The sequence below is a fragment of the Ambystoma mexicanum genome, chromosome 7q (genome assembly GCF_040938575.1).
Source record: "Ambystoma mexicanum isolate Mex_15411 chromosome 7q, UKY_AmexF1_1, whole genome shotgun sequence".
NCBI lineage: Eukaryota > Metazoa > Chordata > Amphibia > Caudata > Ambystomatidae > Ambystoma > Ambystoma mexicanum.
Window position 1 is genome coordinate 507090763 of NC_090941.1, and position 24808 is coordinate 507115570.

The 24808-nt window shown below is 45.8% G+C and overlaps 1 protein-coding gene across 1 annotated transcript in view; it reads left to right on the forward strand.

Moving 5' to 3' along the window:
- SUCLA2 (succinate-CoA ligase ADP-forming subunit beta) overlaps positions 1–24808 on the forward strand; it is a 753371-nt gene that overhangs the window by 154370 nt on the left and 574193 nt on the right. The window lies entirely within an intron of this gene.

Below are 24808 nucleotides of genomic sequence, written 5' to 3' on the forward strand. Positions count from 1 at the left end.
GTGCATAGAATTGTTTCAGAACCTAGAATAACATCAAAAATCTCCCCCAGATCTTCTCATAAAGGGATAATTTTCTTTCCCTCCTATAAATCACTTTCTCCTTATCCGCCAAACAATGCATCCCTTTCATCCAAGCATCCAATTCCACAGGCACTGCAGACTTCCAATTTGTCAAAATTAACTTCTTTCCAATCATTGTACCCCGGAATAACCATTTTTTCTGACATTTGGTCAAATCCTCCAATAACTCATCGGAGCACAGCACCAATGTCTTGAAATTGAAATACATTTGTTCCACAAGCCCCTTCTCACATATTGTACCAAACTGCGCCCAAAATCCTCTGTTTCATTCAGTCCTTTACTTCTCCTCATTTAGCAGTTGGAGGAATGAGTGCCCAAATCTGTCTCAGGATAGGCTTATCTAGCGTTCCAAGAAATAAAAAAAGATCCTTTATGTGCTAACTACCTCAGAAAAAGGTCACTATTGACCCTCAGTGACGTATCTATCCCAAGGCAGCAGTGGTGTGCCTGTCTAGGAAAGGGGATGCTGCGAGAGACTCACCCTAAAAAGCACCATGCCTTATGATTTGTCAACAAATCTAAAATGCAAATTAGAATCCACATGGTTCTACAGTTAGGGGGTCAGGCCTCTAAGTTTGCCCCAGTGCCAGATTCAGCAGAGGGGGCAAAGGATGGCAAAGGCCAGTATTATGGATAGCCTGAGGCTCAGCTGCTGCCATTGCCAGTCTCTTGCAGTGAATGCAGCAGCTATGGTAATTTTCTTCATTCAGTCAGTGTTCTTTACAAAGGAGTGGGTGGCCCGCTCCACACATCTGGCCATCGGAGAGGCCCCATCCTCTGTGCTGCACCCTGCCGGGAAATTTGATGGAGCACCAGACGGGCACTATGCTCTGTGGCCCACATGGTGCTAGGCAGTGTAGGGGAGGGGGGTAAAGAGAGACTGAGGACTTTAGGATGATGTACATGAAACCAAAGTCTACCTCCTCTAACTCCACTGTTGGCAAGACCTCTAACTGCTTACGTTGCCCTCCTCTGGATTACCAACTACGTTCACCCCCCTTCTGTCACACTTGCCATATTTCAATGTCCAGCATGAAGACGGCTCCCCTCTTAGCTTCTGCGCTGGGATTTTGCAGGGCCTTACAGAGCTCTCTCCATCTGGAGAATTTAGGGTTGTGTGAAGTTGTGGGAACCAGCAGCCAGTGACCCACAACTTCTCCTGCAGTAAGCAGCATTCAGTAACATTCATTAAGTGTTTCAGGCCTTCTCAGTCATGTGAGAGAGGTCAAGCTCTGCAGATCCACCTGGTCATGCACCCGCTTTGATCCCCCGTCAAGCCACACCCCCAAGACGCTAATCATGAGCTCATGGGCCAGCAGTCGCTGAGACTCGTAGAACCATATGATGTGGCCTGTGATGGCTCCCCCTTGAATTTTAAGGTAAATGGACATTTATTGTCCATGCTTTGTTCAAAAGGAAATCTTACTCTAGTTGTCATTCACTCTCTAAATTACGTTGGGGCAACTATTTCAGTACTGTCTGTACCAACAAATCATTTTTGTTGCATTATGAATCCGTGAAAAATGTGAGTTATAGGAACTTTTTAAAAATAACACTAGTGTACATTCTGAAGGGTAACATTTGTTTATGGACAAAGTAAACTGATAATCCATATAAGCTTTTCTGCTATTTTAAAGAAAAAAGTGAGTTTTCTCTTTTAGTGTTCAAAGTTCCATGTTTCTGCATAGATATTAAGAATGCTATGATGGAGGTTTAAGATAAGTAACATGTATGTCATAAATGCCATGAGACCAATCGGCTACTTCAACAACCACCACCCTCTTCCTTCACCTTCAAGTCTTGAAACACACATGGCTCCAAAAGGTAAATGCTGCTATTCAATGTGTACATGTAACCTGTCAGAATATGTCATGGTGCATGCCCCCAGACATCAGGAGCAGACCAGCCTACCCCAGTTGCAGGCACCCATGGGGACTTTTAAGGCCCCAAAAGGTTGCCTCAAGACTTCCTGGAGTCAGTCCTGGCGCCGTTGGCACCAGGCTCATATCATTCCATCATGCAAGGAAGGTTGCAGGGAGCATGGAGACACACATAGCCCAGCCTGAAAGAACTGAACCATACAGTCTGCTTCGGTTGTGGCTGGAGGGACTACTTTACCTGGGACTACTTGTTTAGGGTGTGACTGGAGGAACTACTTAACCTGGGACTACTCGTGCAAGGCTATATAAACCAAACCCTAACGACAGAACACGCTTCGCCTTATTCTGCACTCGTGCAGCGTGAAACGTTCACTGTGTCTGCTTAGCTCCAGTTTACCCGGTCTTCAGCCACGCCTGCCTTGTGAACCACGAACCTTCAGTACCTGTTGAGAAAGGAAAGAAAGAGAGAGCAAGAACAGCGGTTGAGTCCTTACCTGAGAAGCAGTCTTTACGCAAGGCTTTCCCTTCTGCGCTCTCAGAAATCGTCGCATCTGCAGAAAGGAACCACTAGCATAGAGAGCCAATACTCACCCGGAGGCTGCACTCTTCCTGAAATCCATCGAAGCGGTTCACACGATTGCCGCTCCGGAGTTACACCGCACCTGCAGAACAGAAAAGAAAACATCAGGTTAGTCGCGCAAGGGGGAAAGAACCATTTCTAATACATTTCGACGCTGCGCTCTGGCGCTAATACTCACCTGCAGGAATTCTGCTCAGCGTCGCAGAGAGGAGTCAATCCTTGGTCTGGCATCCCTAAAACCGCACCTGCAAATGAATAAGCACAATAGTTGTTAGGCAGAAACCTGTGCAGTTCCCTTAGGGACCACTGCAAAAGATTTAAGACTACAGGTGTTGGCAGTAAACCCACTTGGTAGCAGTCTGTACCACCCAGATTTACCTAGTAGCTGTGGCTGAGCAGTCAGACTTCCCTCAAGAAGAGTTAGGCAGTATGCAAAGCATACACAATAGGCACTCGGATACAATAATACAAGCAAACACTGACCAGAGCTTTGGTATCAAAGTATATAATTATTTACTTAAAAACATAGTTTGAAACACTCCAGCACTCTTATTGTAAAATATTCTAAACACAGTTACTATTGTAATATATACACCCCTGTTTCCTTATCAGATAAATCACAGTAAAACACCACTTATTTTCATACAGAGGTGAGCGCTTAACTAGATTGCACTCCAGTAAGTTTGTGAGAAAGGGAGGGAAAAAGACAGAATATGGAAAGGTACACCACTCTAAGATTCAGGAACACTATAAGCATGGCAGAAGAGCAAAAGTCACTGGTGAGCCAAAGTCCAAAGACTGGGCCCACTCTTAGAGAGAGCAGAGCACAAATACGCCCAAGATCACACAGTTACACTAGGCTTAGAAAGTCTTGCAGAGGGTTCAAAAAGAGTTTAGAGAGGCTTTAGGAAAGTTTAGCCAGGGTGTCCTAGGCTAACCCAGGTTCGAAAGCCGGGGGCTAAATCTACCCCGTACAGTCGGTAGCAAGGGAAGCCAGACGGGACACGGTACCTTAAGTGGGAAGGATCCTCCAGCGGTGGCAGTTCCTGGTAGTGGGTGCAAGTTGCGTCGTTGTCCTTGGGAAGAGAAGATCTCGACTTGGAGGAAAGATGAAGGTGGTTGCACTACGAGGGCAGAAACCTGCCGCAGAGTTTTCCGGTTAAAGGTGGTACCTTTGTTTCGCGGTCGTGGTAAAACGTGGTATCCCGGTTGCCGGGGTGCTTGGCACGGGCAAGGCGGCCACGAGGTACGTCGGGAAAGCGAAAAGACGGCGAAACTGGTTCTCCCCACCAGTCAAAGGAAGAAGACTCTCCAGCGGGAGATCTCCTCTGTCGTTGGGAAAAGTGGTGAGGCAGTCCAGCAGGTCTCCACCGGTAGTGGTGTCGTGGCAGGTCGGCTCAGCTTCTCCCTCGTCGGATTCTTAGGTCCTGTGGCGACTTCTGAAGTTCCAGTCCCCAAAGCCCTGCTTTTATGCAGCAAACCCCCCTTCACTCAGCCTAGCTGTCACTCAAACATGCTAAGTGGTGAGCCGGCTGGCTCACCACTTGGGCCAATCAGGATGGAGTGCGACTTGAGTTGCCTAGGCAACTCAGTCCAGGCTGCCTAAATTTCCCTCCACCCCTCCTAAGTACCCCAGACAGAGTGGCACCACTTTGGAGGGCTTCTGTGGAGAAGCCCGCCAAAAAGTGGAACAAAGGGCTCGACTTGGGTTGGAGTCACAGAAGAGAACACAAACGCCATTTTAGAATCAAGTTTTGGCAAAAAGCACCAACCGGAGAATTAATATTAATTAAATAAACCGGCGGTATGTTCGAGGCTACCGTAAATAATTAAAAAAAGATAGTAGCCTAAAACAATGGGAAATCCCATAGGAAAATATTCGCGGTTGAATATAAAAAGTAGTATCCACTGCCACCAGCCAAAACTCGATCAGGGGGGACGGAGACGTGCCCCCTCGACTAACAGACCCCGGGGCAATTGAATTGCCCCAGCCAGTACGTCCACAATATGATGGTTTGTACTGGTTCTGTTCAGAATTTAAGACTAGTAAAGTCAATGGTGACTTTACATGCCCTGGGAGACAGTAGTCAGTCCCAGGGTATGGAGTCTATACTGGGGGGTCACTATGACACCCCTGTGTTACTGCACGGAGGGTGCTGTGTAACACACAGCACAAAAACACATGAAGCCCTATGGAGTAAAAGACCCCATAGCCCATTAAACACATCTACATTCAAAGAAACACACTCAAATCATGCCCAAGAGTGAGAGTGAAAGAGTCTCACTCTTGGCAGGAGAAAAAAATAAAACCCAAAAATCCAGCAAAGCTGCTGGGGGACTCACTAGGTTAGGAAATTATGCCTAAACAGAGAATTCTCCCTAACAATAGTGAGAACTTTGGCAACTAAGAACATTTAAGCAAAAACGATACCAAGAATCTATTGGAATAGAGACTTACCTACAGAGTCGCAGTTGTTCAGGACTCCGCTACAGCCCATAGGATCAGTGATGCAACTAGATCCAGAAGAGAGACTTATGGACATTAACACGTCCTTGCATTCAGTCGCAGAATGGAGAATCCGCCATTAAAACACCTAAGGTGAGGCATAAGCAGAGGGGAGCAGTAGGAGGTTACGGGAGGTGGGAGTCTAGCCCACCCCTCACGGCTGGTTAACCTCTCTTTTCAACATTCTGGGCAAACTCCCACTGGTGAAAGAAGTAGTGAGACAGAAGACACGTGCAGGCATTCATCACTCAGCTTTGTGCGAAGCACGTACAGACATTAATCGCTCAGCTTCGTGTGACGCCCCCGTGGAGACCAGGTGAACGTAACAGAATATTGATGATGAATCCTACATTTCTCAATCCCTTAACTATGTAGATAATCCCCAACTATCGGTATACTCTAACTTTTTACATGCACCTCCTCATAGAATGCGTGTACAAGTACAGCCATATGAGCGACAGATATTGCTGTTGAACTAAAATTGCTTATAATATGCATCCTCTGCAACCAGCCACATACAGGTTGAATTTAGCAACTTGGACAACATCATCTCTATTATACCAAGGAAAATATTGCAGCCTCAAGTTCCATTTCCAGTTTTCCCTAATCTTACATGTAAAGCCATTTATCAAATCTTCCAGTATAATCTTCTAATCCAGTATAATCTTCTAATGAAAATCTACAAAGAGCTGCATCTGCAAACTTGCTCCTACTTTGCAGAAAAGCTTTAGTTTTCCCGACATCTCCAGATGTCTCAGGAGATGTTACATCTTAAGATAGAATACTTCTAAATTCACAATCAAATAAACTTGTGCACAAGCTCTTAATCAAATCATTGGAAATTGTAGCTCGCTCTTCCCTACTGCCCTTCAGTAAGAATGTAAACAATCTGCTTCATCCACTACTTTGAAAAGATTGGATCTCTTCCCTTGCATGAAAAGTCTACTCATAAACATGTCCCACAAGGCCTTGCAACGATTCACTTCTCATGCAGACATGATGGCCCTTTCCACACTCTTCTCTCTATCCCATCTGATCTACTTTCCCCACATCCTCTCATCATCTTGCAATAAAAAGGTTCCAGTCATATCCAAGTTTAATGGAAGAAGCTTTTTATAAAATCAATTAATAATAAAAGTACATATATATTCTTTTTATTTGGCTGTGCAGGGCTCGTTTGAAGTATATTTTTAGGTGTATCTTAAAGCCTATGCTCTTAGGATACCTTTCAAAAAGGGGAATTAAACAAAACATTTCAGAGGTGCAATATCTCACTGATATATCAAACCTTTTGTTTGAGCCATTTGCATTTCCATTGGTTAACTGTTAGTGTGAGAGCCACTGGAATAGTAGGGGTGGGAGTGATATTTAAGACTTAATATACTCTACCTGAGGTTTACATCATCTTTCCACAATTACTTTTGGATCGATATGAAGCACAAGGTACCCCTGTCTCTCACTTTGGATAAAGTCTTCAATCCGGCAAAAGCTAATGGTGGGTGTAATATATATAACAGTTTATTATAGCTTAAGGCCCAAAAATTGAATGTTTATACAAAGGAAATTACAGAAAAAAGAATAGTTTGATGATCAGCTACCTGGATAAAACTCCAGCCGTAATAAGGAAGGGTTAATTCATTAGGATAACGGGGTTTAAATCTACGCAAAAAGGAATTAAGGTTTCAAAATGTTTGGTTTCAAGCACTAACTGCAGTTAATTGCACTAGAAATTATTATTGAAAGTGACTGTATAGCATTGTTGAAAATTGTAATTTGGACAGTCCTCTGCGATTGTCATGTTTTCAATGGTCCAGACTTGTAAAACAACTTTTGGCCACTCCTCTAGTCCATGTTCCTTGGCTGCCCCTGGGCTCAGGCCCACTGGTTTGGCCACATGCCTCTCCGTACCTGCTCTAGTCTTTGGCCCTCATAGCTTGGCAAATGGTTGCTCTTTCTTCCTCACTGCCCATGTTCTCTGAATCTAATCTATCTACAGCCTCCCCTTGCCTCAGATTTTCTCGTTCTTGCTCTCGTCACCTCCCTTCCCTCCAACCTCCTCTGGTAACACTGTTTTATCTCCTTCATTGTGCTCTGTTCCCCCTCCCCCTAAAATGCCAATCTCTTCTCTAAATGTCCTCACTACTCCTCCTTGATATTTCCCTTTTCCTGAATCAACCTTTCCAGTGCAATCTTTCCTTGGTCCTCCTTGATATTTCCCTTTTCCAATGCCTCCTTCCTCTATTCTACTCCTCGCTTTCTCTGCACATCTCCACATAGTTTTTTCATTTGCAAACAGCCACATTCTGACTGAATCATTAATAGTTGGCCAGCGATTCTACAGACTAAGTCTGAGAGAAGCTGCAAAGGTCAGGAGTGGGGGAGAGGCCCATGGTATCCTCTGTGTTCCTCCTGCAAGGTCAGGATTGTGGGAAGGGAGGCCTTTCCTACTCAACCCTCCCTCCCTCCCACTCACCCCACCACCCGTCATCCCAAATCATTCCCTCTCATCCATTTCCTGCACGTAGGGTGTATATAAATAAATGCTTTATAAATCAAGGTTATACATAATGCAGAGGTCTTAGGGTGGCGAGTTGCAAGGTATCGGCTTGGGTCAAAATTCCATAGTTAAACACAATTGAGCACTGTCAAAACCAGCATTGTTGTCCTTTCTATAGGCAGGCATATTCCCTGCAGGGATTCACGTAAGATTTTTAATTGGGAGTATGTTACTTCATGTTTTTTGAAGGTGGGAGTAAAATTGTTTTTTATGGAGTAAAAAGTTTTTTTTAGGCAATGAGATTTTTTTAAAAAAGTTTTTGCAATCCATATTTTTTTGTATTTAGTAAGGCATGAATGTTAAAAGGTGCATTTTTACCTTAACTTTAATTTTCATAATATGCAATCATATTATTATAGCTCATTCCTTTGGTACTGCTCTGTTGTTACCACTGATCTTAACATCTTTCCATGGAGTAGTGCAAGTGGAAGCATGTGCTGTCTCATGTGTCCTTTTTTCCTATACTTTATTGGGAGTGGTTTTATTTGCTATTTTTTGTTGTTTGGAGCACAGTATGTACCTCTGTTTAGTGAATTGAAGGGGCTGGCATGTCGCTTATGTGTAGGGCAGTTCCCTTATTAAGATTTCTTTTAACATTACAACTTATTTTAAAATATTTTTCAAATGAGATTATAAACATGATTCTACTGGTCTTTACAAACAAAACAATAACATGTGTATGATTAGTCTTCATTTTCTACGCAAAAGGAAGAAAAAATAGATTAATTTAGCTATTTGTGCTGGGATGCTGTATTGCTTAGAAATAGGCTGATGGTGCACTTAAGAAATGTTTATTCAGACCACTGGCTGCATGATAAGCTGTAATAGCTCAGGCAGATGTTGTTTTTGAAGGCAGAAGTGGAGTTTTCCAATCGCATAACATGTCAAGAATGTACATAAGTGTGTGCTGCAAACATTGACTCAAGGCACGCTAGGAGGTTATAGGTAATATGTATGCACATATAAATTGTTCAGCCATAATTTATTTTTGCCTAGAACAATACCAAAAAAATGAATAATGTATTCTTGCATAAGTTTATTTAAGTGAGGAATAGATACTTGTTTTGTGGAACACAAATACTGTATGTTTGATTTGAAAGAGCTACTCTTTGTTCGTGCTCCAATCTGAGAAAACATGCCACCTTGAATTATTTTTTATTGGTATTAGTGTTGAAATGCTATTTTCAAACAAATATATAGTGTTGTAGAAAATATGGTAAAACCTATATAGCCTTATCAGAAAGGATTACATTTTCTTTTTTAACTTGAAACCAGCAAACATTGGTGGTTACACCGCTTATGTGGAGTTACAAACTGATCGTGCCATGAGACAACTATTTTCTGCTCTTTAGCAAGGAACAAAGGGATGGTAAAAGAAATCTTAAGTCAGTCGCAGTTTCATCAAAATAATACAAATGGTGTGACAAGGCCAGTTTTCTGTCCTTGACAATATTGGGAGTAGATGAGCCACCAAAAAGTCATCTGGAGCCCGTCCTAGCCCTAAGGGTAAAGACAACTCGGGAGGACCCAGCCCTCACCCCTTTCTCCCGGTGCCTGCCTACAAGTTTGTAGTAACTCGATCACACATGCCTCAGATACTTGCCAGCCTCTTTCTATGTTTCCTAGGGACGATGAAATAGACAATCCACTGAATATCGAACCCTCGAGAGCACCGAACCAAAATACATGGCAGGAGAAGTGGCGCTGCAGGACCTTCAAGGCGGCTGTGCATGGAGCGGTTTGCTGCAGTGCAATGAGGGGTTGCTGTCGTTTCCTTGGTTTAGGGAAACATTATTGGAGCTAGAACCCTCTTATCCCTAACATCTACCTTCAGGGGCCAGGAGTACCAAATCCCAGCTGCAGACTGTCCCAAGAGGGCCGCAAAGGATGCTCTGCAGCCTGAACACGCGGAAAGAGTGTGCAGGATTTAGCCCCCTGTTAAAGAATTCCCTTTGCACATACACCTCCCAGGACGGGAAGATGTGACACGATTGGCTAGGGAAAGCTGACCAATAGGTACACAGAGAGGGAAATGTAAGCAGGAGACAGTAAACAGGAAGTGTGGGTTGCGAGAGTAAGGTCAGAGTAGACCGAGGCCGACCAAGATACAAACATGAGGAATCGGAGTGTGGCGGCTATTGTTTGGAAAAGTGAGGCATTGGTTTAGTTTGTGTCGGGGTACTGCAGCGTGCGTGTGTTTTTGTGGGTTGAATGGATAGAATGGCTAGTGTAAGGAGTGAATGTGAAACGTAGTGGTGGGATGAGGAAGAGAAGTAGACTTGGAGGAGGGATAACATCTAAGGGTGGAGGTGCAAATTAGGGGTGCAACATCGGATGGACAGAAGAGTGGTGGGTGGAGTTGGAGACAGTAAGAGTAGATGGGATACGTAAGCGAATACATGATTTAGCATGAATATAATTGAGTATTCCCAACTCCTTAGAAAACTAATAACTGGTTAGAGTGACAATGGCTAGTCAGCCCTTGAGGAAGTTTAGAGCACTTAGGAAGACACTGTAGGTGTCATGTTGCGCCTTCAAACAACATTTGCTGTATAGGCGCATTATACAGGCGCTGTATAGGCGCACTATAAATACCCAATAAATAAAATAGTTGAAGGTAGCCATTAGACAGTAGGGGTTACTATTCGGTAGAACTGACGGGGGAGAGAGAAAACATGTTTTATACTGCACACCACTACTACCCAAGGGCAGTCTCCAGGTGCTCGCGTTGCTCTAAGAGAAGAGGGCTGGGTTTGTTAGTCGGTATAGGATTATATGATACTATAGGTTCAGAAAGAACCAGGAGGAACTTGAGTCTGAACTTTGTCTTGCGTGTGGGAGTTGTTTCGGAAGGTCACGTAAGTTGTAACCGCATGGGTAGGACTCAGTGCCTCAGATATGTGCTAGTGTGTGTTTTGGGTGTGTGCGTCATGTGATGTTAGGATGGGGTTTGTGGTTGTCCATGCTCGTTGGTTGTATCCATAAGGGGTCTAGAGTCATGGAGGGCTGTTGGGGGTATGAATATATCGTTGGTGTGCATTTTTGTACTGTTGTGAATTTATGGACTATGTGCAGGGATGTTCCCTCTAGTGTCGCCAGAGTTTCAGAGAGTAGGTAGGGTGCAAACATTAGATTAATTATCAGTGTTTGTGTAGTGTGGCTAGCGCCTAGTCACGTGTAGTGGTGTTTATGTTGGATGAGCAGGAATGGGGGAAATGGGTTAGTAAGTCGGTCGGTTTGGCGATGCATCTGGCGTGAGTCTGGTTGCCGCTCAATGGTACCTACCAACGTTCTTGGTTGTGGTTCATCAGCCAATCTTGCCTCCACTCCAGGCCTGGAGGCTGACTTCCCCTGTGGGTTTGGTGGCAGAGGGTTGGCTGTACCTAGTGTGTTCCTGGTTACTCATCTGGGTTAGTTGTGGAAGTTGGGTGGAGACCTGTTGTGCAGTCGGCTGCTGAATGGGTGCAATGCTGGTGTTATCATAAATTGAGGAAGTGGTGCTCATCTGGTCAGCCCTGGTTGTGTGTATGTTATTTGGAGTGATGCCTAGATTTTAATGCTTTACCTGTCTGAGTTTTCCTTGGTGTATAAATTGCACATGGGTGTTTTCCCTAAATATGTCTGTTGATTGGACAGCCTCTTCCCTGATCACTCTAGTTGTGCATTGCTGCAGGCAGGGAGGGTTGCTCTACGTGGCTAACCGTTGCAGTGGTAGAGACCCTGTGATTTGAGATACCTGGGGAAAGAGGGGAAACGCCTACATTGGAAACACAACAGTAAATTGAAAACCACCTAGAAATTGGTACACAGCATTGATTGGAATTCTACGTACTAGCTGGCTGACCTTGGTGTGCTATGTTATGTAGGTAAGAAGAGTGGCAGAGATTTTCTGGAATACAGTAATTGCTGTACTCCCCACACAGACCACACTTGCCTCATCTGTCACTGATGGTTGATGGCTGGCTTCATGGGCAAACACTGGCTGGAGCTGCCTCTTAAGGGGCTGCCCTTTGCCTTGGGGCCCTAAGTGAAGGGCTACCTGTAGAGAAGCTGCCATGTTGGGGGGTGGGGGGGTTGTTAAGAGCCTACCTCCTGGAGTGGAACAGCCAATACAGGGTGGAGGGAGGGTGGGGTTGTACAGGTGCGGCAGAGACCGTTACAGCGATGGGGGGTTGGGGGGCTAATTGGAAAGCTGAGAAATGAGCGGGAAAATAGAGGAATGGAGGAAAGAAAGGGCAAGCAAGCGGTGGATTGCAGAATAGAAAAAGCACGAAAGTGGAGGGTTGGAGAAAAGAATGTGCAGGTTGAGAAAGTTGAGGTCAGGACTACTAGAGCCCAGGGAATCATGGGGCTGGTTGTTCCTGGGTATATGGACTGTAGATGTAGTTGTTTTCTCAGTAGGAACTTTAAACTTCTACCATTTTGATTTTCCATGTATGGATTGGAAAACCACAAGTGTTCAGTATTAAAGTTTAAGTTTTGAAGTAGTGTTATGGCAGCGAATAAAGAAAGATAAAGTATAATGCGAGCCTCCTGTCTTGTCATAGAATAACAAATGTTAGACACTCTTTCTTGTTCTTTCTGTTGACAGTCTTTGCTTTTTTGATGGCACCTCACAAGGATTTATCACAGTGGTTGTTTTCCCTGCGGCATCCAATCCATCTTAAAAAATCTCTGGTAAATAACGCTTTGGACAGTCTTATAAAGACCCACCCTATTGCGAGCATTGCAACGTCCAATCCAAGTGAAAGCATTACAGACGTAGATAGTAGCGGACAGTGGACACTCATAAAGACCCTGGCTATTGAGAGGCGTTCTGTGATAGAAAGCAATTCAGGAAACAAAGCAAGGTTTCCTAGTGGCACTTTTATAAAATATACGAAAAGCTCATTGGAGATTGCTTCCCATGCTGGTAGTACTGCTAGAGCCTGTTCTGAGTCTACTTGAAGCAGTAGCCCATTGGTGTTTACTTGTAGGGTCAGGTTCTTGGCTGCTGTGCTGTGGCAATTAACTTAATCATCGTCTTCCATCATGGATAAAATGACGTGTGGCATAGAACATTAGCAGGCAGTAAGAACTGTCCGAATTGATAAGCCCTGGACCCGCCAGAAACGTTGCACCTGTACCACTTTGCGTTATACCTTACTTAGCTCCAGTTGTTTTCCTCTGGTATCCACTCTGATTTCCCCCTCCCCTGTTATGGGCAAGTTCTTCACCACAAACTGCAAGTATGCAAAGACCTCTTGACGCCACCAAGCCATGCCAGTTTGCTTCCCTCATCTCTCTTCCCATTTCTTCCCCACCATTGACGTGTCCAGTTGTCCTAATTGTTTGGGCGTTAATCCCAATTTGAACTATATCTGGGTAATGAATGCACATATATTTAGCACCATTTATCTCCCAAACTAGATACAGAGTACCATATTTCAAGTGTTTTAAAGACCAATGCTGCAGAATTTTCTGATGGTAAAAATGCATAATGGCAATAGGGCAGAGATACGTTTTAAACTGGTGTTTGAATAAAAAAATGATTTCCCCAAAACACCCTCTCCCCATTGTACCATTAGAAATTAAACCTTGTATATCACAGTAGTCAGCCAGTGTCTGATTTTGCACATACAGTAATGGAGAGACCATGTGAAGTGGCATCTATGAAAAATGGTCTTCTGTGATGTGCCCATAATCTTCATCCATCCTTGCTGTGCATGGCCCCCTCCCAGCATTTGTGTGCGCTTCATTATTAGGCTAATTAAAACCCACCTGGTACATTTTCACTCGTTACATGTATACCCCTTCCTCTCGCTTTTTAGTTTGCATTGCAGCGCTTACATGCGAGGTGTGCTCTTGTATTGTGGCTAATGACTACTTTATCCTACTCCAGTCCACACCATGAGTAACTTTTTTATTTGTACCAGAGTTTTTTTTCGAAGAAAGGCATCCACTATTATGGGCCTAGTGCTGCCCAGGAACCTCGTTCGGTGGGGATGGCAGAAATCCCAAACTGGCATATTCTGTTAAATTGCTTAACACTTGCAACAATGCATTCTCCAACCCCGTGCAGCAGCACAGAAGTGAGCATGGCGAAGAGCGGAGAATTGTTTAGACGGTTAAAGACTGCAGTCCAAATGAGGCCATCTGCCCACAAATGCCAGTACTTTTTCCTCATACAGGTGGCTATCCAGCTTCCCGTACTCATGGGCGATAGAACAGATCCCCATACCGTTTACTTGTATTCCTGGGCTTTCATTTACTCTCTCTACTGTCTAATAATTAACCACTATGGAGGTGACAGTGGCAGACAGCATCAAGAATGCTGTTTCAGGAGGGCAGCTATGGGGGAGGCCTGACACTATCAGCCAGGGGGATTCCGAATTCATTTATTTCCAATGAATCACGCCAATTGCTTTTCAAGCATTAAACCGCAGGCTAGTTGTATCCTCTGATGAATGTAAAACGAACTGATGGCTTACTAAGCATCTTTGAGTGATTTATAAGCCCTGCCTTCTACACGTGTCATGCGATCAGTGATCCCTTTCGCTTCGAGCATGAAATGACGAGGAGCATTTATTTTGTTAACTGCAGGCTGATTGTAAGAAATAGTTGGGGTGTTGGATAGCAAATATTTTTTTCCTTGCGTTGGGCAGAATGAATTAACCTAACTGAAGAAAGAAAATCTCAAAGAAGTTCGATATGTATAGAATTCAATTAGGCGTGCACAAAAAGGCAAAAGAAGTCCATGTGTGCCATGTTACGTTATCAACCTTCTGTCAATGCAGAGCATCAGCACAATGTACGTATTGCATGAGAATTTAATACGCATACTTGAGATGTTGGAATTTGAATTTAGTCTTTAAATACTTGGTCTTAAAGTATGGAATCATGAAGCCTTTAATTGGAACATTGTTATCATAGTATGCCGCTTCTTCCTCTTTTAATTGTATGTAGTGGGGGCCAGGAAATTTCCGTTAAAGTAATTCAAATACCCGTCATTTTATTTCACACTGTAGTGAACTAGATTATATTGGTGTGCGTTTTAAATGTACGGTGATGCGTGCTTAGTGGAATATGGAATTCATAGGCAAGAGATGGTGATTAATTCTCAGAAAAATCCAATTCTTGTCACATTAAATAAAGTGGGGGTGGGGGAAGTGTTACGTTTGACTTTTGAAGTCCAGGAAAAACACATCTGTGATTGTGCACCATCTTTGATAAATATATGTCCACCATACAACAAGCTGTTCTAAATCAGTACGTCAGACTCGCATATGTTACGTTATGTTGATTTATACCACACACCAATACCACCCAAGGGCAGTCTCCAGGCGCTCACGTGGCTCTGCGAGAAAGAGGACGGGGTTGGTTAGTGAGGGAAGAATGATAGGATAGGTCCAGAACCAGGAGAAACTGGCATCTGTGTGTTGGCTTGCAGATGGTAGGTTGCATGCACTGGCTTGTTGTGTCCGTAACGATAATGTCCTGTGCCCAGGTTTGTTATAAGTGTGTGTTGCTTGTGTTGGTTCTGTATTAGGGTATAGATTGGCTAGCCCAGTGTGTGTGTATAGTGTTTGTTTGGTGTGTTTGAGGAAGTAGAAGCGGGGTATTAGTGCTTTGGCTACTTGCTAATTTCTTGTGTGCCTAATCTGCAGTGTCCCATCTGTTGTGACAAAGGACTAATCTCCATAATTCTTAGTGTGACACATGGTCAATCGTCCCAATTCTGTCTAAGTGTGACACATGGCTAAACTTCACCTGGCCAGAGAGTGAACTCCTAAATTGGAGGCACAACAGTAAATGCAAAACACATATATTTGAGAGATCTGGATAGAGGGAGAATGCCTACGTCTGGGACACAACAGTAAAATAAAACCACCTAGAGGTTGGTACACAGTGATGGAAATAATATTTACTAGATGAATGTATTTGGTATGCTATGTTATGTATGCAAGAGTGGTGGCAGGGCTTTTGGAATACAGCAATCGCTGTACTCCCCACCCAGGCCACACTTATCTTGTCTCCAAAATTGTGAAATCAAATTCATGGAGTACAGCACTGGTGATAAGGCGTGATTGAACTGGGGGTTTCCGGTTTAGGCATGCGTAGGTTGAATAAATATTTTTGACAAAAGAATGTTTGATCTCTGAAAATAATTAACTTAAGCTTCTGACCTATCTCGACAGAGAAATGGGAAATGCGCTGAAATAACATTCACATATGCTTGGAGGGTTGGTAAAATGTAATTAAAACTACAGACGACTACTTCAAATGCAAGAATGCGTCTCAAGGAAAAAGGTGCTAGTTTCAAATGAAATGTGTGGGCATGAGTGCGGGAAAAGTGGAACTCTCATTTTGGCTGCATGCAGTCTTAAGTGAATGAACAATTCTACCCTCATGCCAACACTGTGACCTTTTGACCTATTTGCAACCAACGTTTTGTATCCCAGGTGTTATTGCACCCTAGTCATGAACATTTACATTAGACTGCCAATTCCCTTCGCCTAGGGCATGGCAGAACCATTCTAAGGTGGTTGAATTTTCATCCTCCTGGAATTTATTTGCTATTGATTACCCAGACATGTCGAAATCATGTAGGAGTCCGCCAGTGATACGAATTTTCTGATGCTTGTTAATCAGCTTAGAAACGCATGCTGTGCATATGGTCCGACATCCAGTGGTAACCTCAGAGTATTGCATCTTGTCTTTCGGGGACCGAAAGGGGACGTCGGCATAGGCGTGTCTGAAACACTATCCCTATCGTGACGTGTATAGTACCCAAAATCCCTCACGCGCCGAGGTCCCTCAGATTGTTTTTTTCCGCACAGATAACTGGTCGCCCTATAGCGGAGCTCTTCATGAGACATTGTTTATCTTACTGTATTGTCGGTTTTATTCCCCGTTAAGTCACTTCGCCCATCAAGAACATCTTCGACAAAGACTACGGGGGAATTGTCTACGGCTGTGGGTTCCGGCGCCTAAGATCCGGCGTTCGGACTTCCACGTGGTTGGGCCTTCTGGCCAGCCTACACAGTAGTGAGAGTGGGCTCCAGGTTTGCCATACTGTTATTATGTCTTTCCTCTTTTCCACTGCTTTCCTTTTTGGTCTGGTCACCCTTCCCTTCTGCTATGGAAAGGGCTCCATTTAGATTCTGCCCTGTGTTTAGGGTCAGATATCCGTGGAAAGACAAGCATACGTCGTGTAACGCTTGTCTCCCCCTAGAGCACGACGAAAAGTGGTGTTCGGTGTGTAAACTCCTTAAACCTAAAACCCTTAAGGAGCGCCAGTTGAAGCGGTGGGCCACGTACGGAATGTCACGCGTGGAGCCTCCCTCCACTGCCGCGACACCAGCCGAAAGTGACGGGGGTACATTGGATGACCAAACGTCCAACTCAAGACATTATAGACCTTGAGGCGGACTATTCTAGGGCTGACACGTCCGTCCCCGACCCTTCCAGGCTCGACTCCGGTCTTGCTACAGGGACCACACATGGTGACAGGGGCGTACAATCGCACCGCACAAAGCACACAACCCAAGCGCCCTCCTCAACGACTTCATCGAAGAAGGCGAAAGCGCCAACTGGTCCGCCGGAAACTTCGGCGGTGCCTACGGAACGGTTTGATCCGAAGCCTTCCCCGCATCCGCAGCAGCGCATGACGACTGGGCATAGCAAACATAACAAGGGCGCTACTCCCCAAATTACACGCGCCGAAGTTTTTCGTACAAGAAACTTGGACTGTTTCCAAGGCCCGTACAGGCCCGAAAACTAAGAGTAGGCCTCTAGCCGAGAAGCCATCCGCTGGCCCTTCTGGAGCAGTGGAAGACATTTTCACTGCCGACACATCATCGGAAGCGTTGTCTCCCGAAGATACGGTGACTATCCGTAAGAGCATCAATAGGATTGCTACGGCGGTGGGCCTAGTTCAGGTTCCACTTACAGTTATGGGCCAATCTGCCGAAAAGTTTTCCTCGGATTTGGAAGACGATCCCGAAGACTCTTACGAAGAAAGCCAGGTACCCCTCTCAAGCATCCTGAGGAGATCCTCTCAACGCCTTAGGGCGGAGAACACGGTTCCTACTCATCTAGGTCCATTTGGGTCATCTAAGTGGACCACAGCGCAATTCGAGGGGTGTATGGATCGGCTGGAGCAGTTTTTCAGGGTTTCCTATCAACCTCCGCCGAAAAAAGCTTGGGTAGACCCTAACCCTCAAACACAAGAAGTCCAACACCTAGATGTCCAACACCAAGTCGACTATCAAGAAGATGTCCAGATGGACAAGTATAGAGACATCTATACAGATGAGGAGTCCTCTTTTCTGGACAACTATGGGGAAGATCAAGGAGCAACGGACAACTGGGAGGATACCCAGCAGGACGATCACAACTCTGATATTGTTTGCCTCGACTCTCTCCCATCCACCCGATTCGACAAGCTTCCCCGGTGGATGATCAAATAGTTTAACAACATGTTGAAAAAAGCAGCAAAATTCTTTAAAATTGTCAAGCTTGAAGCCTTGCCCGAACAAGATTTTGCAGAGGACATTATTAATGAAAAGCCTCTGGCAAGCTAGTCTATCCCTCTCTTGAGCTCTGTAAAGAGACGGCTGGCCCCTTCCTTACTCACACCCGCTCAGACTAGGGCTATGAACCGAAGGGTTGAAAAACTTTTCCGACCCTCCCCCACCGACCCGCTTTATATCAAAGGACACGCAATCCGACTCGCTGGTGGTGACCAACACTCGCAAGAGAGCAGGGGTTCCCCTTGCCACGGGAGAGTCACCCCCAGACAAGGAGTCCAAAAGGTTGTATGCCTTAGGCAAACGGGTTACGCCGGCGGCGGCCTACACCGTCCGGATTGCCAATAACACAATGTTACTAGCAAGCTACGTCGACGCCCAATGTAACCTACTCCAGGAAGGCCTTCGAGAGGTTCCGGAAACCAACCAGAGCCAAGCTTCTCGACATTGTCTCAGAGGGCAAACTTGCCAATCAGAATGTGGTAAAGAATACCCTGGACACCGCAGAGACAGCAGGCAGGTCTCTCGCACAGGGTACTCTCCTAAATAGGCACGCGTGGCTGCGCACTTCGGGCTTCAGGTCTGGGACCCAGGCATCCATTATCAACAAACCCATCGAAGAGGCCAACCTCTTCGAGGAAGGCGGTAGACGATGCGTTGGAGACAGCCAAGAAGGAGCACGAGACTATTAAGTCGCTGCACCAAATTTCCCAGAAACCCTCTTCACAGAGGGGCAGTAATTCTCGGCGGTCCTTTCGAGGACAAGCCCGCGCCGCTCAAAACAATTTTGGCACGGGCAACTTCAACTCAAGTCAACCGACTGCAAGCCCCACTTACTACCCCCAGAGGGGTCAGAAGCGCGGAAAGAATAGAGGCAGAGGCTCCAATTCCAGAGGAGCGTCAACTTCGGGTCAAAAATGACCACCAAGTCCAGGTCCCCTCCCATGTCTCCCCGGTCGGGGGGCGATTAACATCTTTCCTCAAGGCATGAGAGGGGATAACTTCAGACCAGTGGGTCTTAAAGACGGTCGCCCACGGTTACTGCATGGAATTCGCCCGACCTCCACAGATCAGACCGCTGAAACATCTACTCCTTTCACCGAAACATCTGCAGATCCTGATCCAAGAGGTGGAAGCGCTGCTGGGAAAGGACACCATAGAAGCCGTCCCGATTCTTCAGGTGAATGAGGATATCTATTCAGTGTACTTCCTTGTACCCAAAAAAGGATCTCACCATGCGTCCTGTTCTAGACCTGCGCCCAGCGAACAAGTTCATAAAGCTCCAGAGGTTTAGCATGGTAACACTGCAAGAGGTGATCCCATTGCTAAAACAGGGGGACTTCATGACAACATTGGATATGAAAGATGCATACTTTCATATTTCAATGCTGCCAGCGCACAGAAAATTCCTAAGGTTTATGATTCAGGACAACCACTACCAGTTCAAGGTACTCCCCTTCGGCATAGCCTCGGCGCCAAGGGTGTTTACCAAGGTGCTGGCAGTGGCAGCGGCACACCTGCACAGACTTTCAGTTCCAGTTTACCCTTACCTCGACGATTGGCTCATCACGGAGGACTCGTTCGACATTTGTTTTTCGAACACCCAAAAAACAGTAGACCTACTGTTCAGCCTGGGATTTTCTATCAACGAAAAGAAATCCAGCTTAGTCCCCAGCCAAGTAAAACAGTTCCTGGGGGCTCTAATTCGTACGGAAGACGGTCTAGTCTTCCCTTCCAGCGAGAGGGTTCAGAACATGCTCTCTCAGGTTCCTCAGTATGTAGCCAGTCGAGAGGTGACGGTACGCAAAGCTATGCGTTTGCTAGCAATGATGGCGTCATGCATATACTTGATTCTCCAAGCGCGGCTGCGCATGCGTCCCATGCAAGAGTGGCTCAACAGCCAGTGGCGTCAGGCCAGCGGACAATGGGAAGATCTGTTAGTTGTCTCGCCAGCCCTCGTTATCTCTCTGCAGTGGTGGTCGAGGGAGAACCTCTTGAAGGGGAAAACCTTCACCACTCCTGCAGTGGAAGCCACTCTCACGACCGACACATCTCTCACGGGGTGGGGGGCTCACCTGCTTCAACAGACAACGCACAGAGTGTGGTCCCCTCGGGTAGCGTCCAACCATATAAACCTACTGGAGCTACTAGCAGTGTTCAAAGCATTGAAAGCCTTTCAGGAGCAACTGCAAGGGAAGACAGTGGTGGTCCTAACTGACAGCACAACAGCAATTTATTACCTGAACAAACAGGGGGGCACTCACTCTCCAGGGCTATCCGAGCTGTCCCAAAACATCTGGATATGGGCTCTCAAACACCAGATGTTCCCGATATCCCAAAATGTTCCAGGGGAACTCAATCTTCTGGCAGACGTACTCAGCAGAGATTTTCCTCTGCCAGAAGAGTATGAATGGCGACTGCATGAAGACTTTGTATCCAACGTCTTCGCAGAATGGGGGTTTCCAGAGATCGACCTGTTCGCTACTGTTAGGGAGAATTCTATGTAAAGGCTAATTTCCCAAACCTAGTGAGTCCCCCAGCAGTTTTGCTGGATTTTTGGAGTTTATTTTTTTCTCCTGCTAAGAGTGAGACTCTCTTCCTCCCACTCTTAGACATGATTTGAGGTGTTCCTTTGACTTTGTATGTGTTTTATGAGCTATGGGGTCCTTTACCCCATAGGGCTTCATGTGTTTTTGGTATGTGGGTTACACAGCACCCTCCGTGCCGTAACCCAGGGGTGTCGTAGCGACCCCCAAACATAGACTCCATACCCTGGGACTGACTACTGTCTCCCGGGGCATGTAAAGTCACCAGTGGCTTTACTAGTCTCAAATTGTGAACAGAACCAGTACAAAGCATCCTATTGTGGACGTACTGGTCGGGGCAATTCAATTGCCCCGGGTTCTGTTGTTCGAGGGGGCACTGTCCAGTGCCCCCCGACCGAGTTTTGGCTGGTGGCAGTGGATACTACTTTTTATATTCGACCGCAAAAATATTCCTATGGGATTTTCCCATTGTTCAAGGCTACCACTTTTTAACACAGCCTCGAACATTCCGCCGGTTTATTAAATTAATATAAATTCACTGGTTGGTATTTTTTGCCGAAACTTGGTTCCAAAATGGCGTTTGTCCGCTTCTGTGACTCCAACCCAAGTCGAGCCCTTTGTTCCACTTTTTGGCGGGCTTCTCCACAGAAGCCTCCAAAAGTGGTGCCACTCTCTGGGTACCACAGGGGGTGTGGGAGGGGGGGTTTAGGCACCCTGGACTGAGTTGCCTCGGCAACTCAAGTCGCACCCTTGTGTGATTGGCCCAAGTGGTGAGCCGCCCGGCTCACCACTTGGCATGTTTGAGTGACAACTAGGCTGAATGAATGTGGGTTTTCTGCATAAAAGCAGGGCTTTGGGGACTGGAACTTCAGAAGTCGCCACAGGACCTAAAGAATCCGAGGAGGGAGAAGCCGAGCCGACCTGTAACGACGACAACACCGGTGGAGCCCTGCTGAACCGTCTCACCACTTTCCCGACAACAGTCCGGAGAGTCTTCTTCCTTTTGACTGGTGGGGATAACCAGTTTGCCCGTCTTTTCGCCTTCCTGGACCATCTTGTGGCTGCCTTGCCTGTGCCAAGCACCCCGCCAACCGGAATACCACGGTTTACCACTACCGCGAAGAAAAGGGTGGTACCTTGTAACCGGGAAACTCTGCGGCTGGTTTCTTCCCTGGCAGCGCAACGACCTTCAGCTTTCCTCCACGTCGAGACCTCCTCTTCCTCTGGACAAAACACCGACTTGCACCCGCTGCCAGGAACAACTGCCCCCGCTGGAGCGTTCTTCCCACTTTCAGGTACAGTGTCCCGCCTGGCTTCCCTTGCGACAGAGCGTTTGGTGTGACGGTAAATCCTCGACTTTCTAACCTGGGCTAACCTGGGACCTGTTAACTAACTTTTCCTGACTTGATCTCAATCTTTTGTGAACTTTCTACAAAGACTCTTTGGGCATAACCCCACTGTGTGATCCTGGACACATTTTGCTTGCTCTCTCTAAGAGTGGGCCTGGCGTTTGCACTTCCTTGCTGTCCAGTAGACTTTGCCTAACCTGCCTCACTGTGGTTGTTTTGAAAAGTATTGAAATTTGTGTGCTTTCATAACTCTGCCTTTTTCCCTCCCTTTTTTAATAATTTATGAGAGTGCCATCTTATGTTAAGCGCTCACCTCTGTCTGAAAATAAGTGGTGTTTCTCATTAAGACTTGTCTAATAAATTAGGGGTGTATATATATATATATATATATATATATATAATAGTGACTGTGTGTTGAATTTATTTACCTCTCTTTGTGCTAGTGTAATTTACAAGTGTCTTTAAATACATAATTATATACTTTTACACCAAAGCTCTGGTCAGTGTTTGCTTGTGCTACTGTATCTCTGTACCTATTGTATATTCTCTATATACTGCCTAACTCCTCTTGAGAGACGTCTGACTGCTCAGCCACAGCTACCAGGTAAATCTGGGTGGTACAGACTGCTACCAATTGGGTTTACTGCCAACCATCTGTAGTCCTAAATCTTTTGCAGTGGTCCCTAAGGGAACTGCACAGGTTTCTGCCTAACAGCTACTCAGGAGAACGCCCAATGCCAAGATTACGCCTCCAGGTACCCCCAGAACTGATCCAAGGGGAACGGTCTGTGGATAACTTGGTCGGGGAAATTGTCTACGCTCCCCCCCCCCCCCCCCCCCCCAACCCCACCTCCGACTCCCCTTCTGAACAAGATAATACACAAGATGCACCAGGAACCAGTCACCATGATTCTGGTGGCTCCCATGTGGGCCCGCCAAATTTGGTACGCGCACCTGATGGAAATGTCCCTATCCCCACCAGTCAAGCCTGTCCTGCCCGTACAACATGTTGTCTCAGACAGTGAGGAGACTCTGCACCCATGCCCACAAACTCTGAACTTGGCAGCCTGGCACCTGAGGTCCTAGTTTGGACATCTGCAACTCCCTCAAAGATGCATGGACATGCTGAGGGAGGCAAGAAAGCCTAACACACGTTATTGCTATGCCAGCAAATGGAAACGTTTTGTCGTCTGGTGCAGTTCCAAAGGCGTCAATTCCACCGATTGCTCGCCTTCACACATTGTGTTATATCTAACCCATCTGTTGGACTCTGGGTTAGTCTTCAATTCCTTAAAGGTTTACCTAGCGGCGTTGTCAGCCTACACCACGTCACAGCAGAAGGTGTCGTGGTGGAAAATACCTGTGATTAAAGCCTTTATGGAAGGGGTTAAAAGAATTTATCCCCCCATCACTCACCCAGCCCCTGGGTGGGATTTAAATGTGGTTTTATCTAGGCTCATGGGACCCCCTTTTGAGCCTATGCATAAAGCTAGTCTGAAAGACCTGACTTACAAGACCGCCTATCTAGTAGCTATCACATCTATCAGAAGAGTTAGCGAACTACAGGCACGCTCGGTTTTGGACCCCTTTGTTACAGTCCACAAAGATAAGGTAGTTCTGCGCACACATCCCATATTTGCGCCAAAAATGTATTTTGAAGTTCCATGTGAACCAGTCAATCGAACTACCCACGTTCTTCCAGAGACCTACTAACATGGCTGAAAGAAGCCTTCACACACTAGATGTGCGCAGGGCAGTCATGTTCTACATGCATAGAACTAAACCACTGAGGAAAACTAAACAATTCTTTGTTTCAGTGGCAGCTGGTAGAGAAGGGGACCCTGTCTCTAAATCAGCAATATCAAGGTGGATTGTCAAATGCATCACACTATGTTACACTCTTGCAAAGAGAGAACTGCCCTTCAAGCCTAGAGCACATTCTACTCGAGGCACTGGGGCATCCATAGCATTCATTGCAAATGTTCCCCTAGAGTCCATTTGCAAAGCGGCAACCTGGAGTTCTGTACACCTTTAAAAAAACACTATTGCCTAGACCCCCATTCTAGGTCTGATTCTCAGATGGGACAAGCAGTACTAAGACATCTTTTTTCTACTGTTCCTTCTCGCAACCCACATCCAACTCCGGGTACTGATTGCTAGTCTATGCACAGCATGTGATTATAAGCAGATTAACAAGCGTCAGAAGACATGCATTACTTACCGTAAAAGCATTTCTGATGATTGTATCTGCTTAGATTCACATGCGCCCTCCCTGCCTCCCCGCTCGGGGTGGAAGGAACATAGACATCTTACTACTTTCTCTCTTCATGTACTCGCTCACTATAGCCTTGGGCTCCTTCATGGCAGAAAAAATACAATCGGAGGGACCTCGGCGCGTGAGGGATTTTGGGTACTACACACGTCACGATAGGGATAGTGTTTCAGACACACCTATGCCGACGTCCCCTTAAGACAAGATGCAATACTCTGCGGTTAACACTGGATGTCGGACCGTATGTACAGCATGTGAATCTAAGCAGATAAAATCATCAGAAATGCTTTTACGGTAAGTAATGCATGTCATACATGGTTTCTGATACAGTGCTAGTGACTGTAGATTTGTGGTCTTGCAGACTGTACAAAATCACTGGGTACATGTAATGATGCTGTGAGTCGAAACGAAGCTAGGTTAACCAGTCTTCCTTCCTCACCTCTTTTCACTGCAAAATGCATACTCTTGAGTATGCCACACTGTTCCAGCACCCTGTTTCTGACTTGGTACCTGTGAGGAGGATTAT